The sequence below is a fragment of the Vicia villosa genome, linkage group LG1 (assembly GCF_029867415.1).
Source record: "Vicia villosa cultivar HV-30 ecotype Madison, WI linkage group LG1, Vvil1.0, whole genome shotgun sequence".
Taxonomy (NCBI): domain Eukaryota; kingdom Viridiplantae; phylum Streptophyta; class Magnoliopsida; order Fabales; family Fabaceae; genus Vicia; species Vicia villosa.
In genome coordinates this window covers 243,427,298-243,438,526 of record NC_081180.1, presented here as the reverse complement: position 1 = coordinate 243,438,526, position 11,229 = coordinate 243,427,298, and positions in this window count along the sequence as shown.

The window sequence follows — 11,229 nt, the reverse complement described above, 5'->3', positions numbered from 1 at the left end:
GGGGAGGATTTATTTTGCTTTGCTTTCTGTTTCTTTTTGAATTCATAGTTTAGTTTGTTTAATTTGAAATTTTTTCTTTTGTCTTCTGTTTTTATGTTTATTTCAAGTTTGCAGTGCTGCCATTGTGTTACCTGGTTGGATACAAGTCGGAAGGGGGCGAATGACTAGATAGTGGTTGAACAACACATCTCACACTTTATCTCTACAGGCACCACGGAAGTTGACACAATCATAGAAAAGAAGGTTGGACGCAATGAGGAAAACACTGAACCAAGAGAGAGTATGGTGAACTTTGGAGGAAAGGAAATTGCAGAACACTTAGAGCACTGTGAAGCATGCAAGCTTAACCTACCCGGTGAGATGTCAGAGCCAAATTTATAACATCCTTATGAGAGCTCAGTCAGGTATGGCACTATTCACTTTGATTTTGCGTATTTTCTCATAACACAAGCACACTATGAAAGCACACACTGAGGCAAGTTCTTTCTCCGTAACCCCGAGCCTTTCTAGCCATCCCGTATTCATGTTATCCATCGTTAACCCCCTTTGAGCCATAATAGTTGTTTTGTTTATTGTGTTAGTATGTTTATCACCCGTTATCTCATTGTGCATGTCATCGCTCGGTATTCATGATTAATCACTGGTAAGACACTAAAAGGATCTAAGTGTGGGGTTGTGAACCATTGAAAAGGGAGGCAAGAATATAAAAAAAAAAGAATATCATAAAAAAAAAAAAAGAGAAAAAGATGAAGATGATCTTGTGAAAACAACAAAAAGAGGTTTAAATTTCAAAGAAAAAAAAAGAGATATTTGCCTCGGTCCACTTTTAATCTGAAAAAGGTTCACACCCCATTCTTATGATTCAAATCAAAATGAGTAGAGAAGTGAATCCTATGTAATGCCGAGCACCTAAACCATTTGTTATCCCGTTCTTTGTTTTCCCACCATACCCAAGCCACGTTACATCCCTAAGACCTCATAAAGTGTGTGTAATCTCTGTGTGTAGTGAGTTGAGAATTTATTCAAAGTTGAAAGTAATATGCATGCCTTGATTCTATGAGTGTAGACACTTTAACCCGGAGAGATTTTGTGAGAATGTGAAAAGCTTGCAGGTGAAAAGGGTGTTCGAAAGTGGGAATGCCATTGATAGTCTGAAGAAGGAAACTTTACACTCGATTGCTAAGTGTAGGAATCTTGCGAAAAACCGGATTGTGTTGTGGAGAAAAGAGTCTCGTCGGTGACCTTTGTTTTGACTCGATACATCACTTGAGGACAAGCAATGAGATAAGTGTGGGGTTGTGATCGGTCACCATTTCTAGTAAGTTTCCGCACCTTTTCCGACTAAAAATCATAATCTTGGTAATACTATGTGGCATTGTTATAGGTTTTGTTAGTAAGTTTCTTGTTTGTTGATTGTGTGATGTTGTTGCATGATTAGTATGTTCTGAGTATTATTCAAGTGCCGTTTTATGCGTTGGTTGTTAGTTTGTGTGTGGTCAGGTTAATGCACGGGAGAGGTCGAAGTTATGGCGCGCACAAGCGAGAAAAGAAGCCAAAAGAGCCAAAGCTGAGGTCAACACGGGCACCCGTGTGTGTGCACACGGCCGTGTCAAAAGATGGCTGGAAAGTTGTTTTTGGGAAGCAAAACAGAGGTTTCACACGGGCACCCGTGTTCCTGCACACGGCCCGTGTGGAAAGATGCGTGGAAAGGCAATTTTTGAGAGCTGACCAGAGGAACAACACGGGCACCCGTGTTCCTGCACACGGACCGTGTTGTTAGGCGCGGGCAGATATTCAAGTTTTGTAATTTTGAAAGCTTGGGTCTCATTAAGGGTATTTCGGACCTTTCGGATACTGGGGATGTGAGCCAACACTACTAAAACCTAACGGGAAGAAGGATTGAGGCATCTGGGATCATTGAGCATAGAGAATTACAGAGAAAGAAGAGTCAAGGGTTTTGGAAGAGATCTTCAAGAGCACTCGCGATTGGAGATCATATCAACCGATAATTTCTTGTAATGACTTCAATTACTCTTGTTATTTTCTTAAACATTATGAGTAGCTAAACTATACTATGCTAGGGTGATGTCCCTAAATCTTGTCATGTAATGAATTGTTAAAACCGTTGTTGATGATTTTGATGTTTTTATAAATTGAGTTTATGATTCAAAGATTTTCATGCTTCATTGTATTGGAAAATATTTGGTCGATCTATGATTAGGGTTAGGTTTGACACACCACTCTAATGCATTTTGAATCAAAACATTAACGGTAAATCGCTTAGGAATAAGGATTTCACCATAGTGATCATCCATTCTAGAACACGATGCATATTGCCTTAATACTAAAATCAATTATTGAGGAATTGAAATTGACTTTTAAGTATTAAGAAGTTCTCCACTAAGGAATTAGGGAAAACTATTTTATAGAATTGATACTCAATTGTGGTCACATCTTTTCATGAACAACGGTGTTTTCAAGGGGTTACATAAGATTTATACATCAACCTTAGCATACTTTCTCATTTGTGAACCAAATCATCATTTACTTGTCATTGTTAATTATAAACAATTAGTAGTTTCATCAAGCAAATCAAAAACCCAACAATAGCTTTTTGTTCAATTGAAATTGAGTACTGGCTTATACTTTACTCGCAGTCCTTGTGATCGATACTTGGATTCAACTCCATTTTAATAACTACATCGGTATCAAAAGTAGTACACTTGCTATTTTCCGATCAACGCGCCCTGGACAGAAAATGATTTTACTATATAAAGAGTAATTCTGATTTTTGGAGAGAGATATTACATTCTTAAGAGCTCATAAACCCTAATCACTGTAGCAAACTAATAGTTGAAGATTGGAAGCTTTGATCGTCGATTAATTGCCTTTGATGCTTGTTGATCTTCATCCTTTACTTCTTGAGCAAGCTACCATTCTCATGGATAGCTAAATCTCTTTTGTATCAAGATAAGATGTAATCTTCCTAGCTTTTTGTATGTGTTCTTGTGAATATATTATGTATGAACAAGTGATGATCAATATAGATGGTTTAGTTTGTTTATTAAAGCTTTTTCTTTGGTATAAGTGTTTGAGACATCAATATTTGTATCTAGATCTAACTTTATCATCTATCAAACTATAAATTGCAGACATGGATTTAGCGTTTGATGTTTACTTAGTATCGGTTTTAAAACGTTATTTGTATTGTTTAAAGGATGGAGAAATCGTCGGTTAAACAATACGGTAAATCTAACTATATCATTGCGGACACGGATGATATAGGCGTCGATACGTAATTATGTTGATCATTACCATGTTCATATACGTATATTTATAAGGAGACATACAAATTTAGGTCGATGAAATCGAATCTTGATACATTTTCTTTAACTTAGAACTTTCATTAATTTACTCTTTGCTACTAAAAGAATTGAATGATCTTTTGCAAACCTAAAACTAAAGTAACATTAACTCAAGACAAAATAGGCTATAGAACGGCGGTGATATCGCAATAATCCCTGTGGATACGATAATAACGAAAAGTACACCACAATACTCTTTCAACACTCACTCGTCACAAATTTAAGCTTATCGACCAGTTATACTCAACCTACGATACTCGTCATTACCATCATGTGTCTCTCACATCAGTGTCCATCTCTATAGCACCTACGAGACAATTCACAACTGAGGTTATCTCAAACGCAAAGCTGCGAGAACATTTGCATTCTCGCGTCGACAATCTCTCGCGCGCCGCTCAAACGAAAAGCATTAAGCTTCAACACACAAGTGATTGTCAGCTCTAAATCTATCTCTAGAGTTTAGAAACTAACAGAAATCTATCCCTAATCAGAATCTGCGAAGTTTATCTCTAAAGCAACATAAATCCTAAACATTAAGGCAAAAATATTAAGGAAGATAACAATAACGATTCGTAAAACAAGTTTTTTACAACGCCATTAGCGATAAATATACATAAGATTCAAGTAAATATACAAACAAAACTCAACACAAAAGAAATACACAAAGAAGAAGAGAGATAAACCAAACATCTCACGGGTTGTCAGCTCCGATTGATAAGAAATCCACCTTCGATCATCTAAGTGCATGACCTAGTGTTGTTTTCTAAGCTAATCCTAATCTAAGAATGAAGGTGATGAATTTGGGTCCAAAAACTCCCCAAAAACATAACCTAGAATTATGTCAAATGAAGAAATATAAACAAAATTCTGTGCAGGCTCGCTCAGTGAGCTGCACTTATTACAAAATATCTAGTATAGTAAATACAATCTCGCTTAGCGGGCTAGCCTCGCTCAGCGAGCTCAGAAAATATGCAAGTCTTTGTTTTTAGTTCATGGAAGCGCGCTGGAAGTCCGCTTAGCGAGCTTTCTGTATAATTTCCTTATTTAGCTCCAAAACTGCGTAATCGAAGTCGTGCCTTCAACACTTTATTCCTCAAGGCTCTGATATGCATAAATACCTATAAAACAAAGGAAAAACTATCAAACGGTACATAAAACGAATCAAAACTCAATTATGATAATATCTACACAAAAGTTGTGATTTTATCATAAAAACTATAAGAATTGAATCGATAAGTGACACAAATATATACTCAAAATAACGACATTTTGGCACTTATCAAACTCTCCCCAACTTGAAACTTTGTTTATCCTCAAATAATGTCAAATAACACAAAGAATCAAAAGTAATAAATCAAAGAATCATGAATCAACAAGTTTAGAAAACCAAAAACAAATGTATGGCTCAACACAAAAACGTATAAACAAAGTAAATACTTACCATTATCCTACAACAACAACAACATGTAAACGAAACGAATCCTAAATACAAAAATCATACAAAATATTCTAAAACAATACAACCTCACATCATGAATCACGCTTAGCAAAAATTTATCAATGAATGAAGAACACACAAAGGTGAAGGACGTTTAACACTCATCCAACAATCTTGCAAACAAAAGATTAAATTATGCATTCATCCAAAAATCACATTGAAAATACAAAAGCAAGAATCACAAGGGCTTTTCAAGGTTGTAATGTGGATTGGTTAACAAACAAGGGATAAGTCCTAAGGCTAATCGAAACAAAAACTTGCCTAAACCTAAGGGAGTGATCAATTCACAAAGGTTCAAAATATTTTTGATCAAACTTTTTCCTTATCCACAAATTTCTCAAACCAAAACATACTACTTATTAGCACACAATTATTACATACTCTTTTCTTTTTGTTTTTCAAAACTTTTTCACATTTTTTTCTTTTTCTTTTCTTTTCTTTTCAACCTCATGGCAACTAACCACAAGTGCACAATCATTTTTCTCCCCAACTTGAATTCAACCACATCATAATATGAATACTCCATACTTTCTAAGGCAAGGTAAAAATTCATACAACAACACAAAGTTGAGGGTTCAAGAAAAAAGAATCAACATCCATACAAAAATAGGTGAACTAAATGCAAGCATAGAAGTTCAAGAAATAACATGGATGTTGACAAAAAGCTCAAATGGGTTAACAAATGATCACACACTCACAAGGTGAATTGACTATTTGGCTAAGGTGGTTGTGCTCAAAATGCCTTGATCCTTTTCATGCTTTCATAAAATTAACATAAACAAAAGATTAAGCATAATAAAATCCAGTTAAAACAAAGGTTGTGGCCTCCAACATATATGAACAATGGAAAGTTTCCTCACATTTATGGTTTGGAAACTAAAGTGATTCAATCAAAAAGCAAGTAATGCAAAAGAATGAATAACATGGTATTTTTACAAATGAAAAGTTTTCTAAACATGCTATGTTATAGAAAACGATAAATGATTACCTTGAATGATACGACTTCAAAGACAATATCTTACCATACATTTGCAAGTTAAAACACTCAAGCTTCGGAAAATCACCTAAAAAATCTTTGATTAACGAACAAAATTGACAACAAACAACCACAAAAGAATTAGAAAAACAAAAATATTATATACTACTAATTATCCTTGGTGAAAGTGGGAGAAAGGCGAGCCAAATGGAATCCACTGACGCCAAGCAAACATTATGCATTTTTCTGTGCTCGCTAAGCAATGACAGTAAAAATTAGAAAAACCAGAACACCAACAGTTCTTCCAGCTTGCTTCCACTTCACCTAAATACCTTATAAACAGAAATATAGACAACATTTACAACCGTTAGGGTACCTCCCAACAAGCACATGTTTTACATCGTTAGCTCGACGCCTTTATTGTATTCGTGCTCAGAAATTAGCTTCCTCTCGTCATGCCATGGTGACGTCTCACCGCACAAGCCTAAAGGAAGTGTCCTAACCAACCACTCAACAAACTTTACAGGTACAAATATATACAACAATTATACGAACATAAAAGGAGACGCAAGTATACAAATATGTACACTAACAAACACATATATACAAGTATGCAACACATACAACTATTGTTATACAAAAAGAGAAAAATTGGTGAATGTTGGATTCACAAGTTGAAAAGTGAATATTTTGAATAACAAACTGGTCCGATCTCAACGTGTTTCACCAACACTCACCAACAAAAGTATACTTGTATATAAACATAAACAAGTAAACATGTACAAGTAAATATATATATATATATATATATATATATATATATATATATGTGTGTGTGTGTGTGTGTGTGTGTGTGTGTGTGTGTATACATGTGAAACTATACAATATATACGTTATAAACAAAGCTCAAAACCACGGAAACTATTGTGATGCAATTCAAACAACCATCCCCGACAACGGCGCCATTTTGTTGAAGCAGGTATAGCGACAAGCAACAAAATATTTGGAAATATTTATTTAGAAATTATCGTGTCCACAGAGATGGTGGAATGCCATTCAACAGTTTATATGGTTTCGAACTCGGGTTTGAATGAACAAAAGTGTAAAAAGATATAGACATGAAAAAAATAAACACATTCTTAGGAGAGAAATAACTTATCCGGCATGTAAATATACTCACTTGTCAAAACCTTAAACTTATCGACCAGTTATACTCAACCTACGATACTCGTCATTACCATCACGTGACTCTCACATCAGCGTCCATCTCTGGAGCACCTACAAGACAACTCACAACTGAGGTTATCTCTAACGCAAAGCTGCGAGAACATTCGTATTCTCGCGTCGACTATCTCTCGCACGCCACTCAAACGCGAAAACATTAAGCTTCAACACACAAGTGATTATAAGCTCTAAATTTAACTCTAGAGTTTAGAAACTAACAGAAATCTATCCCTAATCAGAATCTGTGAAGTTTATCTCTAAAGCAACACAAATCCTAAACATAAATGCAAAAAGATTAAGGAAGATAACAATAACGATTCGTAAAGCAAGTTTTATACAACGCCACGAGCGATAAATATACATAAGATTCGATTAAATATACAAACAAAACCCAACACAAAAGAAATACACTAAGAAGAAGAGAGATAAACCAAACATCTCGCGGGTTGTCAGCTTCGATTGATGAGAAATCCACCTCCGATCATCCAAGTGCATGATCCAGTGTTGTTTTCTAAGCTAATCCTAATCTAAGAATGAAGGAGATGAATTTGGCTCCAAAAACTCCCCAAAAACATAACCTAAAATTATGTCAAATGGAGAAATATAAACAAAATTCTGTGCAGGCTCGCTCAGCGAGCTGCACTTATTATAAAATATCTAGTACAGTAAATACAAACTCGCTTAGCGGACTAGCCTTGCTCAGCGGGATCAGCTTGCTCAGCGAGCTTAGAAAATTTGCAACTCTCTGTTTTTAGTTCATGGAAGCGCGTTGGGAGTCCGCTTAGCAAGCTTTCTGCATAATTTTCCTTATTTAGCTCCAAAACTGAGTAATCGAAGTCGTGCCTTCAACATTTTATTTCTCGAGGCTCCGATATGCATAAATACCTATAAACAAAGGAAAAACTATTAAACTGTACATAAAATGAATCAAAACTCAATTATGTGAATATATACACAAAAGTTGGGATTTTATCATAAAAACTATAAGAATAGAATCGATAAGTGACACAAATATATACTTAAAATAACGATATTTTGGCACTTATCACGCATCCTTCTTTATGTGTCGACAAATGATGTATAAATTACTTTATGTGTCGACACATACGTGTTTTGTGTCGACTCATGTACCATCATTTTAAAGCATAAACTTTCTGTTTCTTGGTGTCGACTCATGACATGCCTCAGTTCGACACATGCATCAATATTTGTCATTGTGTCGACACATAACTTGCTTGTGTTGGCACATACTGAAGCAAATTCCAAAAGTCAATTTTTCTATTGAGTTTCTAGGTCCTTCTTTTGTCTCCAAGTCTCACACCTATATATATATATATATATATATATATATATATATATATATATATATATATATATATATATATCATACATGCATCTTTTTCAATTTGATGAAACTGTAAACACATACTAAGATTTCTCATCATCTTCAACCTCTATGCATACACATAAATAAAGTATACATAATCATTTATTGTTTGGGTGCCATATAGACTTAATTGGTAATCCTGGGACAACAACAACTCACAATTTGGATTCGACCGAGTGAAGGCTTTGAAGAACAATGGTTTCTTGCAAAGGAGTAGCGCGATACGTTGAATCAATTGGTGTTTGTTGGGTGACTTGATCAAGTTCAGATCAAGGGAAGAGAAGGGCAATGATCAATATCAAACTTAGGGTTTGTAGGGTTGAGTTGCTTGACATCTCTTGTAAACAATTTTTGCATAGTAAGATTGATATCTTAATTCTAAATTGGAATTAGGGGTAGAACTTAGTCGTAGCGAGGGCGACTGGTGAATTGCTTAAACAACTCCTCGTGTCATCCCCCCCTCTCTCTCTCTCTCTATCTCTTTATTTCTCTTGCATTTAAATTTTCATTATCAAATTATTTAAAACATTGATCGAGCGATTGATTCTTAGAAAAATTTTGGAAATTGTTTTGATAGTAGTTGAGTTGTTGATATTATTGCAATCACTTTGATTGGAAGAGGAATTGAGTATCAACAAACTTGAAAGAAATTTCTGAAAAATCGATCGCACACCAAGTGTTCGATAATTTGACACTTGGCTGTTTTGTGTTTTAAATTGGTTGGAAATTAATTAGCTTGTGAATACTTGAGTTGTTAATTTGATAATTCAATTGTTAGCTTCGATTGTCTCAATGTCATACCATCTACAGTTGCACATATCCGAGTTCTAATAACTTGTTCGGTTTAGATGACTTTCGATCTAAACGCGAAACTTCCACTGGCCAAAGTTTAAACTCTTTTCAAAAATTTTAAAATTTGTAATTTTGAATTAAAAGATCTATTCATCCTTTCTAGATAAGTTCTTGTCATCTAACATATGAAAATAGTCAATAGAATCATGGGATGTCTTAAGGACATAATAGACTATAATCTTATGCCCTAAAACCTGATGGTCGGAGAAATAAGTTGATTAGTTTTTGTGATTCAAATCAGTATGGAAAAAAAGTTGAAAGAAGAAGTGCAATTATATATGTATTCAAGCTATTCAATTCTCCAATTTTATGGCGCTTTAAGGAGTAAGCAATGGCAGTCATGTCTTCTAGTGAAGCTGAGTGTAGCTTAGCCTCCAATGCACTTGCTCAAGGAGAGCAAGCTTTGTCGATTTAAATGAAGATAGACAAAGAGGAAAAAGAAAAACTAAATTTCATATGGAAGAAGAAAACACATAAAAACTAAATTTCTTTTTCTTTTTTAGCATTTATAAACCCAACTATTAGTATATAAGTATATATAATTGGTTCATTAGTAATGGTACACAAAAACAATAATATAAACAAAAATTATATATATATATATATATATACACTGTCGGTGTAAAATACTTTACACAGTCGGCGCATCACAATCAGTACTCATTGATATTACTTTATATGCATTTAAAATAAAAGTCAACAACTTACAAAAATCTAACGGCTATGATTAATTGACAGTGTAAAATGCACTGGGTATTATTCTATATATATATATATATACAAAAAAAATTATATTTGTTTTTTTCTCTTTCTTCTATGTATAAGTATTAGAGTAATGTTATTCTTACACCCATATTAATATTATACACCATACTTACACCAAACACTGTTCACCGTATTTATACGGTGAACAGTGTTTTTTAAAATAAAATAATTATTTTTATTTTTATTTTTAAAATTAAGGACGACACCGTTCTTGTACGGACGTGCATTAACCAACTTCATTACTGTATTAACCAAATTTTTACACTGCATTAACCAAGTTTGATGAATGCTAAAAATTATTTTTAATACCTGGATGTTGCATTAACCAATTTCATTACCGTATTAACCAAGTTTTTACACTGCATTAATCAAATTTGGTGACTACTATAGTACTGTTCATGGGTGTAAGAATAGCATTACTCAAATTTGGTTAATGCAGTGTAAAAACTTGGTTAATGCAGTAATGAAGTTGGTTAATGCAACGTCCAGGTATTAAAAATAATTTTTAGCAGTCACCAAACTTGGTTAATGCAGTGTAAAGACTTGGTTAATGCAGTAATGAAGTTGGTTAATGCAACATTCAGGTATTAAAAATAAGGGTCATGCTAACATGTGCCCTAAGGGCATATGTTAAGGATACTATAAATAGAAAATGTTAAATGTAATTAAATATAATAAAATCATATTTAAAGTTTCGATACATTAAATGCACGCGTTTCAAGAAAAAATTCTATAAATATCTCATTAACATGTGCCCTTGGGGCACATGTTAGCTTTTCCCTAAAAATAATATTTAGCAGTCATCAAACTTGGTTAATACAATGTAAAAACTTGGTTAATGCAGTAATGAAGTTGATTAATGCACGTCCGTACATGAACAATATCGTCTGTAATTTTATAAATAAAAAATATTTTTTATAAATATTATCATTTTATTTTAAAAAATATTGTTCACCGTATAAATACGGTGAACACTGTTTGGTGTAAGTATTGGTGTATAATATGGGCGTAAAAATAACATTACTCTAATATTAACTATAGTCATAACATTAAATGATGATGAGTTGTTAACAATCTTTGACCAAAGAGAATTTAAAAATGATATCTAAGAAAGTAACTTAATTGAAGACAAAAGGGTAAATATAAACTCATCATAATAACC